This window comes from Ixodes scapularis, unplaced genomic scaffold (genome assembly GCF_016920785.2).
Source record: "Ixodes scapularis isolate PalLabHiFi unplaced genomic scaffold, ASM1692078v2 PGA_scaffold0__279_contigs__length_252992795, whole genome shotgun sequence".
Lineage (NCBI taxonomy): Eukaryota > Metazoa > Arthropoda > Arachnida > Ixodida > Ixodidae > Ixodes > Ixodes scapularis.
In genome coordinates, this window is record NW_024609835.1 from 226,606,377 (window position 1) to 226,623,963 (window position 17,587).

The window sequence follows — 17,587 nt, forward strand, 5'->3', positions numbered from 1 at the left end:
GCTGCAGAAGCGCAGCTGAAGAACTTCACCAACAGGACACTGCCGGTATTTATGTGTCCTCTTTTTCACAATATTGACGGGCATAAGGCTACGATTCTTACTTTGTGGTTTAACTTGGGTTATCTGAAGATTTATGCAAATGGGGTTGGAATGTGGACTGAAGCCTTTTACCGTAATATTTCAAATGGATGCCCACCCAAACTATGTTTTAAGCACGGTCGGTGGCAAATTAAAAATGAGTAAGTTGCCCTACCTTCATTGCGGGCCTTCTGTTATTTATAACAGCAGAGTGCATGCACAGCCAATGCACAATGGAAGGCTATTTATTGTAAGGGGTACCCTTAAACTGAACCGTGCGATAGAATTGTGTCAAGGTGACGCAACGCCAGTTGCACGTTTTGTAAGTCAGGTTTAGTAGCCTGCGCAAACTTTTTGCAATTGTTAAACTGCGTTTCATAGAGGCTACTGAAGGGAGAAATGATGGACGGTGGCCACCAAAAATTAAATATTTGTGCATCATTACATTTTTGAACGGATCATTCCACTCGAAGGTCGTGTAGACAAGAGGCCTTCATGTGCAACCTCATTGAACGGCATTTTATGTCTTTTTCAACTGCCGCTTCTTGAAATATTTTTAAGTAAAGCATTTCACAACGGGGGAAGTAAAATCGCCCAACATATCTGCCTTTGGGTGCTTACAATATGTCGGCCTGCAAATAATCATAAATCATGCTGATTTGCTACGACACTTCTGCCCGTTTTATCCTTAGAAGTTAAATTCCGCACCTGCAACAACTCTCGCCGTGAGTATGTGTGCGGAGCATGCACAAACCTGCCTGCGTGCTTTTTGTGTTTAATGCTTGCTTGACAGAAGGGTCGAGATGCTGTAGTATATATTGGGCTTCTTTTGGTTTTGTTCCTGTTCTCACTTGAGGCTATAATCAAGAGATCTAAATATTTAGGGCAATAAATTCATTTGTGCTTTCGGCATCTGCTACAGAAGTAAAGGTACATGCTTGAAAATAACTTTTAGCCTGGTCTAAAATCGCTTTTGAGCGTGCCCACCATATGCGTCTCCCCAAACAAATTTGTAAGGGGTTGCCAGATAAATCTTAATTAATTCCATCTTTACTTTACATTAGTAGTGCATTTCCAAAATGAGATGTTAACCAGTCCTAACCGAAGGTCACCCTATGAGAGGAAATCAAATTTTCCAAGGTGAAAGAGTAACTGTCATTGCATCCGCCACTTTATTCAGGGGGTGTGAGTGCATGCGTAGCTGTGTCTCCAGGCATAGCATACGGTAGTCGCACAAGCGATTATTACACGAGGCGAGCTTGAGCTGAGTAAGTTAGTTCATTGGCCTACAGGGCCACAACTGAGTCAGCACTAAACAAAAATATGGAAAAGTAACTACTCATACTGTGCTGCTGTTGCCATTTTTTGCAACTATGATGACGGTTTTGGTCAATTCCTGCCTTTTTATGCCTTTTTCAATTCCAGTCTTCGTAAAGTCGTAAAATAGGTGATAAATTTGTAGGGTGACTAGCCGGCAGCTAGACTAAGCTTTAACAAAGTCAAGGTGCGCAGGGTCTTGAATGCACTGTTTTGAGAACCACATACATTATTAAAATTACTGAGTGGATGCTGATGGGCAAAGAGGATCCATCAAAACGTTTGCACAATTTGAACGTTGCAACGAATTTGACTGACTAATGAGATTTAGCGGAGTATGGAGGAGAATATTTTAATCTTTCTGGTTTCATCTAAGACAGGTAGAGATGCCATATATTCTAATATTTTTATTCTCTCTCTAGTAAATATTGTAACATTTTGATGCATGTATAGTGTGGCTTGCTGCATTTACCTGGGCATTCACATTCTCTTACTTGAGACATGTTCATACCATTGTATCTGCATATAAATAACTTTATTGACATATTGAGAACACATTTTGTCTTTCTAGGAGGAGCAGCTCGTGTCTCTAGGAGACAGCAAGAACCTGCAGAAGGTGGTACGAGAGATGGTGGGGGACGCCTGTTCTCAAAGCAAGTCCAGGAGCAGTTCTCTGGCCCTTCTGGGCTACCAAGGAAAGTCAAGGTTCAAGGACGCCATGATGTGTAAGGTGGTCATGGGTAATGCATATTCTTTGCTAGCTATTGAATTGATGGTATCTCTATGGGAGCTCAATAGACAAGCACAATCTTTGAAATATGTTGACAGTTAAAGAGAAAATGAAACACTTTTTGACAAAAAAACGAGTTATAGGTGACTTCTGGTGTATTTTTGTCCTGTGAATCTGAATATCGCTTTCCTTTTCCCCGAAGGTGTAACTGGACGCGAGAAAACACGAAAAACCTCAGAGCAGTCGTGACGTCGTACTAGGATCTTTGGGGCGCCAAGCACATGTCGCTCGTGTGGGCGGCGCGTGCAATTGCAAGCTTGCCAGTTGTATTTTTCCACACTGATGCCAGTTGTGGCGTCTATTTCTGATCTTTTTACAAATACAAGAGTTCACGTGCATAGGTTTGACAGGAGCTGAAGATGAGCGAGAGCAGAAATTCCGAAAACTCTCAGCATGACGTCACGCCCCGGGAAGGAGGGGCTTCAGCTGTACTTTAGAAATTAATTTCTGCAGCCTCCGTGCACCAGATTGAAAAAATGAACTCGATATTCGTGATCCTGGATGCCATATCAAGACATTTTGGTGTTCTTCCTCAAATACAGAACAGCTTCAGTTTCTTGTTAAGTCTTGCAATATGCAAAATTTAAGTCGTCAATTCCTGTCGTTATTTTTTTTTTTTAAATTTGATTTGCATTTTCTATTATGAATATCTCCTGTGTTACCATTCTCGGAACCTTCATACTGAAAAGCAGCGTCTTGAAGGAACTGTGAAAAAAGGTTTTTGTTGCTCTTGTCTTGTTATCCTGTTAGTTTCCAGGTTGAAAATCTAATGACGACCATTTAGAGGCCTTGGTCTGTAGAGTGTCAGTTGGGGAAGTTTTGCTCTTTTTTTAACCACTCATCTCTGCACCCCACCCCTTCTCGCCCCCGCCCCGTCTCGCCCCCCATTTCAGATTAATAGGATGTTGCGTGAAATAGCCATATGCCTCCATAGAATCTGCACCTTAGCGTGGTAGCCGAACCCACAATCTCCACCTCTGTGGTGCTCTCTTTCTGTCACCTTTGAATTGCAGGCTAAGTGAGGGACCTATATTTACACAAAGTAAACGCTCACAAGCTGCAGTGTGTGAACAGCACCTTGTGTGTAGCTAATATGCAAGATATTGGCTTCCCCTATCCCTCAACTAATCTGTGTGATCTGACAATTCTCTTTACAGGTGCCATACAAAGTTGCACTCGTGCAGCGTGGACGCGGTGCAGAAGTGGCTGACGGGCAGGGAGGCGGGCAAGGGCAATTGAGTTAAAAAGACAAACACTCCACTGGTGGTTCCAACCGCCCTTGACGATGAGGGACACACTGGCTGAGGAGCTAGCTGCTATGGATGCACCAGTCACAATAAAGAATGTCACGGTAAAAAAAAATTTGTATGTTCCCTTCTTGTACTACCCACAATATGCATCTGGGCGACAGATGAATGGGACATGTCGTCTCAACGAGTATACAATAATTGCCATGAGTATACTGTATACATGGAGAAAGTCAATTGTTCACACAGATTTGTTTCTTAAAATTGCACAAATACTAAACCGGCTTTTTTCAGTTCAAGTCCGAAAAACATGTTAAAAACGGTCAGCACCTATAGAAGATATGAAAACCAATAAAATAGTTTGGACTGAGAAATTTAGCATTTCCACATTTAAGTCAATTTGATCTACTGTGAAGTTAGCTGTCCAAAAATGCAGTAAAATGTCATTCCTGGGCTTTAAAGCCTGACACAGCTAGATTCTGCTGGTTCTATGGTGGGTACACTGAATGACGCATACGCTGGTGCTGATCCGCAATTTCGCAGGCAATGACCCGCAATTACGCTGGCACTGATCTGTTTTTACGCTGGGACTAATCCGCAATTGGACTGGCTCTGACCCGGAAACACGCTGGCACACTGATGGTTTCCTACCGTACCACCGGTTCCATGCCGGGGATCTGTGTCGGGAGCTCGCTGGGAACTTCCCGTATTCCCGGCATCCCGGTTTCCCAATAAGTTCCCGGTACCGGCCGGATTCCGGCATTGGGCCAGGCCAATGTCGCCCCTTGGGGCGTTTCCGGTACTGGCCGGTATCGGTATCCCGGCAGGCCAATACCGCCCCATCCCCAACCCGGCATGTTGTGCTACTTGGGTACTCGCTCAAGATCCGTTAGTAGCGGCGGATTTCTTTGGGAGACGGAGGGTGGGGGTCAAAGGCGGAAGAGGAGGGGGGGGGGGGGGGGCGTTGATTGCCTCCCTCTGCCGTATTGTTTACTGATAAACTAGAATGTCTGGAAGCACGCGGTGCGGTGCCCCTCCATCGCCGACGCCATTGCATGCGGAGAGCTGGGCCCGACAAAAAAGCGGCGATTGATTGATTGAGCAAGCCCGTAGCTTCCACCGCCCAGTCATCTCCAAACGATTTCATTTTCGCGATTCGTAATCCGAAAAGGATTGCCAAAAATTGGTGCCGCAATGAATTCACCCTATGGTTATTAATGCATAGCATACCACTTTCGATCGCAAAAATTTGTGCCCGCGAAATAAGTTTTGACGCCGGCACTTATACCTCGCGAAATGTCGTTGTCTAAATATCATTTGCTGTACACGCGTTTTGTATGGTCCAACGTACGTGCAACGAATTTCACACCTCCAGGAACACTCAGGCGGCTTTAAATGTTGAAACATTTACTCTTTTCATGCTGCTGTTTTCTTAGAGGCTAACAAGTATTGATTACAAGCATGTCCTGAATTAAGGTAGTGTCCCGCCAGTTTTTGGTATCTATATTTTGTTGAGTGTAAGTATATAGTGTTAGACATACCTCAACCTATCCCTGATGTTTTGTTTGGTACTGACTTTAGCGAATGGTGCAAGTTGTAATTGTTTTTAGTTGTTTCATGATTGTAGTAAGGTGGTGAGCTGGTACTAATTGAACATATTGAAAAATAATTCGCAAAAAATCAAGGAGACAGGGAGAATAACACTTAGACCTCATGCGAGCGCAAACTGAACTCGCATAAATCAGAGAAGGGAGAAATAAAAGTGTGGTAAGGCTGGAGCACAGGCCCAAGTGGAACGCGCTGACTTACCTGTTAGCAAGAGCCGATTAAAAAAAAAGACAAGAACAATTTTCATGTTAGTTAAAAAAAAACAAATGGATGGCTAGTACATAAAAAGAGCTCAATTTTTCCCTAAAATCACCTACATATGCACCGTTTACATCCTTAGGAAAAACGTGAATAATTAGCAGATACTATAAAAACATAGAAGAGAATAATTTTAGGCTTTTATTATTCGTAGTATGGGCGACCAATTTTTCCGCACATCCGTCTCTTACCTGAACTGCCGAGGAAATTGTTTTTACAGTATTATGCATATGGGTGAATTAGCGCGGCCCACTTGGACCTGTTTGAACTTTTGCTAAAGCTACTAACGTATTCTATTTTTTTCTCTCTAATTTATGTGTGTTGGGAGTCTTCACTCGTATGTAGTGTAAGTATTCCTCTCCTTTATTCCTTGTTTTTTGTGTGCTATATTTCAAGATGTTCAATCAGAATGAACTCACCACTTTACTACCTGGAAAAGCTGTTGCTAATTCTAAAGTGTCTGTAAGACAATCTACCTGACATCTTTGCTTCACGCCCCGGTTCCTCCCCGCAGGGGGCACCTGTGAAAGCAGGTGTTTGGAGAGTGGCGTCTCCACGGACCCCGAGCCATGTGGGTTCGCCCGCCCACGTCTGACTGTGCGTGGCTTTCCCGTGTCTGGGGAAAAGGGTATCCTGGTGGTTGAGCCAAGCCCGGGGTAGGTTTGGACCCTTCAGGGCCCCCCGGGCGAGGCAATACACCACTTGGGCCCCTGCTTCTCATAGACGGGAGTCCTGGTAAGGCCCGGCCAGGATGATTCAGTCTAGTCACCACTCCTTCTACTATCCCCTCCCTTCTTTCACCTTTGCCTCCTCCTCCTTTTCACTCTTCTCATTTCTCTTCTTTCCTTTTCAACTTCTTTGGCGGCAAGGGCTAACCTTAGGTGGTGACAGATACTCTCGTCCAGATCCACACTTGGTCAGAGTTTTTGGGTAGCGCTAATAGAGTAATGCTTCCAGCAAAGCCATATTCGTTATGGGGTGAGCGGCGCGCCACAGATTCTGAACACCCTTTGCCTTTTTATGGCTCCCCTCTCTTCTAAACTCCGAGCAGAGCGACCCCCCAAAAGAGTTCGCCCCGCTCCCCCTACTTTTGAAAAAGCCAAAGAACACGACACCTTTTCACGATATCTTGTACTTCATGCTGCGAACGACTGTCTACCGTTATCAAAGATGTAACCTTTCCTTGTCTCTAAGGTCCTACAGCAGACGGTCGGAAAGAATTACAAGGCAAAAAAACTTGCTGGAGACCTCCTCGTTGAGGTAGAAAACAAAACTCAAAGCACAGCATTATTCAAGTTGACTATCTTAGGCGAACACCAAGTTTGTGTAACCCCGCACCGGACTTTGAATACTGTCCGCGGCGTCATCTCTGAGGATGACCTCCTTCAGTGTACTGAAGAAGAAATCCTTGAAGGGCTGCGTCGGAGTGCTGTTGTGGCCGTGCGGCGAATCACCCTACGACGAGACGGACAGGAGATACCAACCCGACACCTAGTCCTGACTTTTGAACTCCACTCTCTGCCTTCCACCGTGAAGGCAGGGTATCTAAATTGCAGAGTTCGTCCTTTCGTTCCAAACGCACAGCGTTGCTTTCGTTGCCAGCGTTTTGGGCATGGCTCCCGAAACTGCCGCGGCCGAGAAACGTGTGCGAAATGTAGCGCTGACATATGTGAAAACAACCATAAATGCATAAACTGTGGCGGACCACACCCCGCATTTTCACGCACATGTCCGAAATGGAAGGAAGAAAGGGAGATAATTACATTTAAGGTCAAACACAATCTCAGCTACCAAGACGCTGGAGAACAGCTTGCCTTCAAGGCAAGGGGTTCATATGCCGAGGCAGTGCGAAGGGGACCCCCACTGTCTATGGCATCTGTGGAGACGCAGACTTCCCCGGAAGACCTGTCATCTCCACAAGGGTCCTTTTACGTACGTTCGAAGACGGTGGGAGACCCACTGCCTTCATGCTCCCATGGAGTTGTTGTGCCCTCTAAGGAGGGTGCTACACCCTCCAAGGAGCCAGACGTGCCGTCACCGGCACCAGCTGGCCCTTCTGGCCGGGGTCGGGGGCTGCCTCCCCGTGCCTCTGGCAGCTCATCAAAGCCTGGGAGGTCAGATTCACGTCTGCCGCCCAAAGGACCCAAGGTCTCATTGGATGAGAAAATGGATGTGCGCTCTCCGATGAGGACCTCCCTCTCTCTAGATCTGGGTCTGTTTCCTCGGTCTCCTGCGAGGCGGGAGGACGGCCTAAGGACACTGTAAAAAAGAAAATCATCCCACGGATTGTGGCACCAAACGACACATAAACTATATTTCCCATTTTTTGTATAACAGACTTGTTGAGGCGTTTTCTTTATAGAAGATAAATGTCTTTCTTCCTTCAGTGGAACTGCAGAGGCATCCTGCCTAACTGCGATGATGTGAGCTATCTTTTAGAGGATCACCGGCCCATTGCATGTTGCTTACAGGAAACGCAGCTAAAGACCACCCACACTAATGTTTTAAAACACTTCCAGATGTTTCGTAGGGACCGCACACATGCAGCTCACGCAGCTGGAGGTGTTGAAGCAGTTGTGCAACGTTCAGTTCCTTCTAACTAGGTAGCCCTGCAGACTTCACTGGAGGCAGTGGCTACACGCATTTTGTTAGATCGAATAGTTACAGTCTGTTCTTTGTATGTACCTCCCAATTATCAGTTACATATGGAGGAGCTAGAAGACCTTGTTAATCAACTTCGTTCACCTTTTTTACTTTTAGAGATATTATGCACACAATCCCCTGTGGGGTAGTGACAAAGGGGATTCTAGAGGGGCACTTGTTGAACGTTTTTTGCTTTCTGCTGGATTGTGCCTGAAAACACAAATGAACCTACATATTTTAGCTCAGCAACTCGCACTTTCACTTCCATTGACCTATCTATTTGTCACCCACCATTATTCCCATTGCTTTCATGGAAGGTCATCCCGGAATCCTCACGGAAGTGACCACTTTCCCATCATCTTAGAATTTAACCATCCCCTCATGGCAGTCCGAACACGTCGTCCTCGTTAGAAATTCGAAAATGCCAACTGGCCTACTTTCAAAGAATGATCACTTTTTGCATGCACATCACTCGACGATCTCAATATCGATAGAGCCACTGAACATATCACTCAGCACATTTTACAAGCTGTCACTCTCTTTGTCCCCATGACGTCGTCGCATCTACCCAGGAGACCAAAGCCCTGGTGGAACCAAAATTGCCGATTGGCCAAAAAAGAACAAAATCGAGCGTGGGGTATATTTAGGCGCGACCCTACAACACACAATCTTATTGAATTTAAAAGAAAAAGGTCCCACGCGAGGTGTATTCGAAAGCAAGCGAAGAAAAAAAGTTTTAGGGGGTACGATTCTTCAATTAACAGCACTGTATCTGCGAAGGAAGTCTGGGATCGCGTACATAAAATTGACGGCTCTTACCGGGCATTCACTGTCCCACTCTTGAGTCGGAATGGAGTCTGTCCTGCAAGCCTTGAGGAACAGGCCAACATCCTCGGTGAGCACTTTGAGTATGTTTCCAGTTCCGAACATTACACCCAAACGTTCCAGCGACACAATATCCATGCAGAAAAAAAAGCTGTTATCACATCAGGTGGCAAGCACGAACCCCATAATACTCTCTTTACATCATACGAACTTCAAATGACACTTCTTTGTTCCAAACAAACTGCCCCTGGACCAGATGGTATTCATTAGAAAATGCTCGAACATCTTCATCCATCCACTATGGAGCTAATTCTGTACCTTTTTAATAGAGTTTGGCTCGAGGGCCACTTTCCATCCTCCTGGAAGATCGCTGTAGTTGTACCAGTGCTGAAGCCCGGCAAAGATCCCTCTTGTCCATCTAGTTGCAGACCAATAGCTCTAACTAGCTGTCTTTCCAAGACATTAGAAAGGATGATTAACAAGACCCTCATGTTTTTTCTAGAACGAAACAACTGCCTTGTTAAGTTCCAGTGTGGCTTTCGGTCAGCACGGTCCACTGTCGATCATCTCGTCCACTTTGAGACTTTTGTACGTGAGGCTTTTGCCAACAGGCAACAGTGTCTCTCCACCTTCTTTGATTTGGAAAAGGCATACGACACGGTCTGGCGTTACGGCATACTGCAAGATTTATTCGATCTTGGTTTCCGCGGCCGAATGTTGAGTGTTATACAGAGTTACCTGCAGCACCGTACTTTCCGCGTGAGGCTGGGAGAAACTCTCTAAGTGGTTTTTACAGGAAAATGGAGTCCCTCAGGGGGGCGTACTGAGTGTCACTCTTTTTATCGTCAAACTTAATTCCATTGGTTGTGCGATTCCTCCTTTGGTGCAATATTCTTTATATGTTGATGATCTCCAGATCTCCGTTCCATCCTGTAATTCCTCAATTTGTGAACGTCGGGTCCAACTTGCGGTTAATAATTTGGTTAGATGGGCCGATACGAATGGTTTTAAATTTTCTCCTGAATAAAACAGCTTGTGTCAGCTTTTCTCGTCGACATGGTGTTCTTCAGGAACCGTCGTTGAACATGTGTGGTTCTCCTATTGTTGTAAAAAATGAACACAAGTTTTTAGGCCTTGTGTTCGATTCCAAGTTGACTTTTGTTCCACACATTAGGAGCTTAAAACTCAAGTGCCTTTAATCTCTGAACATCCTTAATATCTTCTCACATGTATCATGGGGCTCTGACCGACTGTGTCTGATGCGTATCTATCGCTCCCTCATCCGATCTCAGCTTGATTATGGTTGTATTGTCTATAACTCTGCTCGGGCATCAGTTCTAAAGATGTTAGATCCTATTCATCATCAAGGACTGCGATTGGCTACTGGTGCATTTCGCACCTCCCCAGTGCTTAGCCTTTACGCAGAAGCAAACGAATTGTCCCTTGAGTATAGGAGGTTTCCCTGGGTTTTATGTACTCTGTCAGGGTGCGCTCTGTCGGGGAGCACCCCGTCCGAGATAATATTAAGACCATCAAGTTCCAACGCACATTTGAAAACAAACATACCATAGTCCCCCCTTTTTTTATGAGGAATAATACTGCAGCACAATCTGTTAGGATGGATGCATAGCCTCACTTAGTCCAGTACCCACCAGATATAGCTTCATGGAACAGCTGCCATATACATTGCGACCTTACGCTGACCAAGTATAAAAAAAGGACGTTCCACAGGAAGTCATAAGGCAGGACTTCTTTGAGCTTCGGACCAGATATCGCGAGTATGCCAGTTTTTATGCAGACGGGACAGAAAAAGACTGGGTAGTAGGCTGTGCTATGGTGGGACCATCGGTAAAGCAGGTAAAAAGAATCAATTCAAAAGTCTCTATACTAACAGCAGAGCTGTATGGTTTGCTGCTGGCTGTTGATTACATAATCAAAAAACGTCTTGCTCATGCTGTAATCTACACAGACTCTTTAAGCTCTCTGAAGGCAGTCGCATAAATGAACCGTCTAAAAAACCCTCTGGTTTCCGAGTTAAAGTACAAGATTATCCTGGCTGCAAAGAAAAATCTTGACATAGTTTTATGCTGGGTTCCTAGCCATGTTGGCATTCCTGGAAATGAAGCAGCTGATTGTGCAGCCAGCTCTGCTGATGATAGAGAAATGGACACACACCAAATACCCTACAAAGATTACCACAACTCTCTGAAACGTTGCATCAAAGCAAAGTGGCAGCTGCAGTGAAACAGCGAAACCGCCAACAAACTACACGCAATCAAACTTCTTCTAGGCGAGTGGGAGAGTGCCCGACATCGGGAGCGCTTTTATGAAGTCATACTCTCTAGGTTACGAATCGGTCATACTCGTCTCACACATGGACATCTGTTGAGCGGGGAGGATGCCCCTGAATGTGTGCACTGTAACCTACCTCTAAGTATTATGCACATACTCATTGAATGCCCTATGTGTGACCAATGCCGGTATAAACACTTCGCACTGCTTTATAAAGAACACATTCCACTACACCTTGCCCTACTACTAGGAGACGAACCGCTCATTCCATACAGTTGTGTTTTTAATTTCCTCACAAATAATTAAGAGGATGAGAGGATGCCTTCTACACCGACTGTGATTTTACTTTCTATCCTAAATTCATTGTCATATTCTTTACACTTATACACATTCATGTTCATGGTTTTATCAAATATTACGCTAATATAGCTCTTTTCTCTTCTTAAACCCGAATTGCAAAGTCTGAGTTTGGCGCAATATACCCTTAGTTGCTGATGCTCCATAAACCCCCAATCAATCAATCAATCAATCCCGATCAAGCCCGGTTCCTGAAGCTCATATTCTCCGAGTACAGCCTTTCTAATTTCTCTCATCCTCTTAATTATTTTCTTTTGTGTTCAATAGATCGAGTTACTAATGTGCACCAGTCTGCGTCCAACGTGTTCCTGTCCTTTTGACCTTGTCTTTTTGTGCACCTTTAAGTTGGTTCATGATATTTTTTATCATAAAATCTAATCTGTGTTTTCATCTTTATACTTACTGCAGCCTTTCCCAATTCGACGTTCGCATTCACTTTCGCCATCCTGATGTGAGAGACCTGAGACGACACAAAATGACAGTCTTCCCTGCTGAAGTCCTGGCTTGATAAAAGACTTCCAAGGCTGTTCATGGTAAGGTGCTCTATATATTGAGCGATATAATAGCGACTTAATTATTGCTGCTAGGATTGCTTTTAACACAGACTGTATTTATGGGCTGGCCTTTAGCAATCCTGTTGCCACTCACTTGGAATGGAAGCCTTTAGTGAAATTGCACATTTCGTTCGTAAGCGGAATGCTGAGTTTGCAACAGAAGTGCGTTGCATTGCCTTGCGTTGGGGACTAGTGGCCGACTGGGCTAGCGCACATCAGATCGGAGCACGTGGAACAAAAGCTCGCGCTGCAGAACCCAGGGATCCTGAGTTCAATCCCCACCCCTGCCCATTTCGATCTAGATAAGCATCGTACCGGCATGCGGTCGTGTATCACTACTGCGTGGTGCAGGTTGAATATTCCAGTCTAGCAGCCATACTGCACTGGCTAAATTGCTCATCTACAGCGAGCAACTTGTCGCAACTTTCAAATGGCTCACCAACTACACGCTGTGTAAATATCCACAGAACCCCAACAGACGAGCGTCACTACTTGCATCCAGTATTGCTGTGAGTTGTATATGTATTTTGTATTTGTTTATTTAGTGTTCCCAATACTGGCTGAGCCTTCCCATTGGTGCGCTTGTTAGTAGCAACACACAAACGCGAACAAACGGCGAGAGTGGTGAAGAGCACCACTTTTGCCGCTCGCCACCCCGCACATTGGTTTTCGAAAAAGTTTGCAGTGTTAGTCTTTGTGGTATCTGGTCATATATCGCATAAGGACACAACCAGGGCACTGTACCTACAACTCAACACTTTCAAGACTTGCGTGAATACACCCTGCAGGTGCTCGCACTTTCAGAATCATTTTAATGTTGCAGAAATGATAGAATGGATGCTTGGGCGAGTTGATGAACCATATTCTATGGTGACAGCGCAGAGAAACATTCGCACACCAGATACTTAGGAAGACAAGCACACGCGCTGAACTTAAAACTCTCGTGTATTCGACTACTTCGTTCTACTCTTCAACGTCTAGAATGACTTTTCAGATCGTGATAAGGAGAATAGCACAACATACAAAAAAAAGCAAAGAAAAAAAAAGAAACGCAAAAAAAAACGTAAATAGGAAGCCTTTACAAGTCATCCCTCACCCTCACTGCTATCCTTAAGATAGAAATTGGAGCTTTTTGGTCGACAACAGAATAGAAGGACTACTTACACACTTGTTCATCAGATGCTCTATTCTTTGTGTTTCCATTATTTCGTATAAAAATTCAAAAGCGCAAACACCAAGGAAAAGAAGAGGGGACAGGACAGAGCGCTTACTCCAACTGGAAGTTTAATGCATTCCCCGAGGAAGACATAAAAGAAGAATTAGCCATGTGAAGGTAAAAAAGAAGAAAAAAAGAAGAAAAATTATTATTATAGTTTATAGATGCATTAAAAAAAATTTTTTTAACCTAAATCTGACCCCTTGACACAAGCGAAAAAAGAATGTAATAAAAATTCAGAAGTATAAACAAAATCAGCAGGTCAAAGATAAGGTTAGAAAACATTAGAGTGACCCGCGTTAAGAAAAAAGGTCGAGGTATCTCATCTCTTTCTCGGACAGCGCTATTGACGGTGCGCTTATGCAAGCTTCCCAGAGAGACAATATTGCTCTCGCTTCATAGAGTTCTCGGGATCTTTTTTTGTGGTAATGCTTGAGGATCTTAGTCTGTTGGAATATGGGTGTGCAGTGGCAGTCGCGGACATGTATGGCGAGATGTCCCGATGGTGATGATTTCAGAGAAAGGTGATGCTCTCGAAGTCTCACGTTCACACAGCGCCCAGATTGTCCGACGTAGACTTTTCCACATGTGAATGGAATTTCGTATACTACGTTGATGTTGCAGTTGACGTACTTGTGCGTATGCTTGATGGTGTAGTTGTTGTTATTTTCATTTTGCGTATTAATCTTAGGACACAATTTTTTGAGTTTGTTTGGAGCTGAAAGTACCACTGGTACTTCATACTTTGAGCCTATCCGTTTCAAATTGTGGGATATGTTGTGGAAGTAGGGTATCACTGCCGGCCGCGTTTTCTTCTCGCAATTTCGTTGTCCTCTTCCCTTGGGAGTTGTAAGACATTCTGCTACATCAAACAATAATGAATTGGTGTATCCAGAATCCAGCAGCCTCTGCACTTGTGCTTCGAAACTACGCTTAGCCGTGTGTTCACAGCACTTGTGCAGAGCCGCTTTGAAGCAACTTTGCACTATTCCTCTTTTGATGATCTTAGAGTGGGCAGAATCAAAAGGTAGGAGTCTTTTTTTGGACCGTGGTGCATAAGTCCAACAAGTGTGTGATTCTTCAAAGGACAGTTGTAAATCTAAAAATTGAAGCTTGCTATTAGTAGGTAACTACTTTCCATCGGACCTGACCAATATGATTGTGCTACGTTCAACATCATAAGCAACACTTTCATGACACAAGCTCAAGGACTCAAATTCACACACGAGTTACCTACTAATAGCAAGCTTCAATTTTTAGATTTACAACTGTCCTTTGAAGAATCACACACTTGTTGGACTTATGCACCACGGTCCAAAAAAAAAAAGACTCCTACCTTTTGATTCTGCCCACTCTAAGATCATCAAAAGAGGAATAGTGCAAAGTTGCTTCAAAGCGGCTCTGCACAAGTGCTGTGAACACACGGCTAAGCGTAGTTTCGAAGCACAAGTGCAGAGGCTGCTGGATTCTGGATACACCAATTCATTATTGTTTGATGTAGCAGAATGTCTTACAACTTCCAAGGGAAGAGGACAACGAAATTGCGAGAAGAAAACGCGGCCGGCAGTGATACCCTACTTCCACAACATATCCCACAATTTGAAACGGATAGGCTCAAAGTATGAAGTACCAGTGGTACTTTCAGCTCCAAACAAACTAAAAAAATTGTGTCCTAAGATTAATACGCAAAATGAAAATAACAACAAGTGCACCATCAAGCATACGCACAAGTACGTCAACTGCAACATCAACGTAGTATACGAAATTCCATTCACATGTGGAAAAGTCTACGTCGGACAATCTGGGCGCTGTGTGAACGTGAGACTTCGAGAGCATCACCTTTCTCTGAAATCATCACCATCGGGACATCTCGCCATACATGTCCGCGACTGCCACTGCACACCCATATTCCAACAGACTAAGATCCTCAAGCATTACCACAAAAAAAGATCCCGAGAACTCTATGAAGCGAGAGCAATATTGTCTCTCGGGGAAGCTTGCATAAGCGCACCGTCAATAGCGCTGTCCGAGAAAGAGATGAGATACCTCGACCTTTTTTCTTAACGCGGGTCACTCTAATGTTTTCTAACCTTATCTTTGACCTGCTGATTTTGTTTATACTTCTGAATTTTTATTACATTGTTTTTTCGCTTGTGTCAAGGGGTCAGATTTAGGTTAAAAAAAATTTTAATGCATCTATAAACTATAATACTAATTTTTCTTCTTTTTTTCTTCTTTTTTACCTTCACATGGCTAATTCTTCTTTTATGTCTTCCTCGGGGAATGCATTAAACTTCCAGTTGGAGTAAGCGCTCTGTCCTGTCCCCTCTTCTTTTCCTTGGTGTTTGCGCTTTTGAATTTTTATACAATGTGTAGCCAACTAGCCCAACAGTTAATTTTGATTCCATTATTTCTCTTGGCAATGGGTCTCGACTCTTAACTACTACGGAACAATTTTCAAAATGTGCTACACAACCACAATCTGGAGAGTGGGTTCCCAAATGTCCAGCGGCGACTCGGTGGGTGTTATAAAAATGCTCCTTTAAACGATCATTCAAACACCTGCCAGTCTCGTCTACATAACTAGTGTGGTAAGTATGTAGGCCAGACTGGCTGGTGTTTGAATGATCCTTTAAGGGAGCATTTTTATAATAACCACCGCGTCGTCGCTGTACATTTGGAAATCTGCTGTCAAGATTGTGGTTGCGTAGAACATTTTGAAAAGTGTTTTATAATAGATACATTTGAATTAATAGATAGGTTAATAGATATATAGAAATAATGGAAGCGCAAAGAATACAGCATCTGAATTACAAGTGTGTAAGAAGTCCTTCTATAGCGCTGTCGACCAAAGAGATTCAATTTCTATCTAAACAATAGCGGTGAGGAAGAAGGATGATTTGTAAGGGTTTTATTTTTTCGTTTTCTTTTTGTCTGGTCTTTCGCCTTTTTTCCTTGTATTTTGTGCTATTTCTTCTGCTTATCACGTTCTGGAAAGTCAATACAGACGTCGAAGAGAAGAATGAAGTAGTCAAATACGCAAGAGCTATAAGTTTAGTGCGTGTGCTTGTCTTTCTGAGTATCTGTTGTGTGATTGTTTCCCTGCACTGTCACCGTAGAATATGCAAAAACGAATGTCATCGGCATATATGTCATGCCAAAGCCTGTCGCACTTATTTCGAACTCTGATCTCCACGAGATCACAATACCATCGTTTCTGTTGTAGTGGCACTGCAGACTTTATACTTGTTTGGCTTCAGTGTTTGTAAGAAGGACGCTTTAATTCGATTCTACTCGTCTGTGGTGTACTAGATAGCACCATATTTGCAGAGCTAGTCTTCGGTTTTTGTAGTTCCATCGAAATATATTTCAGCCTTTAAGTTATTTTTTATTTGGCATGTAAATTTACAAGCTTACATAGAATGAAGGCAACAAATATTTTGCCAGCACTTATGGTACGCGTTTGAAGTATTTTGCGTTAACATAATTGACCCAACCTCTGATTTTTATTTGTCAGTGCCTCTAGCGAATTGTGCATGCTAGGATTGATTTTGCTTGTTTGTTTCACATAATCTACAGCACATTATTCACCTTTCTACTCAGTGCAGCCCTCGCCGAACAGAAGCTAGCATCGACTAGGCCGAGGTTCAGGTCCATGGCAGTCTGCAGGGTTGTTGATGGGTAAGCTGCCCTATATATGTTTGAAATGCATTTTTATGTTTTAGAAAGTAAAATTTGCATGGGCATACTTGAAACGTGAAACCTTACCAAGCCTGCTCTGAACTTTCGTCCTCTTTAGATTTCGATACTGCTGTTTATGCTGCACACACACTAGCTACTCGGCCAGGTAGAGACTTGATCCATATGAACGTAAACAGGTGAGTATCGACTGCTCAGTCCCGCCCGTGGTGACGTTCTCTCCTTATCAGACGACTTACCACACGTGGTTCGCAAGGTATTTGAAAAGGAGACCAAGTCAGCTGCTGCATGATGCTCCCAGTACTGAGCAGTCGACGATTGCTTGTTCACCTTCGTATAGATCACGAGTGTACTTCAAGCTCGGCAAGTGTGACACTTATCTGATTCAGCCTAGCAGTGGTGTGCTGAGCGGAATGTGTAGAGCTAGTTGACTTGTGTGCAGACAGTGGCTGTGCGGTATGAAACAAACCCATTTGGTCACTTAAATTCAATCTTGTGTAGTCCCATTAATGTTATGATTATGATTACACAACGGTTTATAGTGCAAAGAAAAAAAAAACGCGATGTAATCGTTTTATTAGACTGCGTGTGCGACCTCCAAGCTTGTGTTTGTACGTTCTGTGCGGTGAAACGCCCTGTATAAGCAAAATTAGAGAATCCTCGAGGTATATGCTGCAAGGAGTGAAAACAGCAGTCTGGCCGC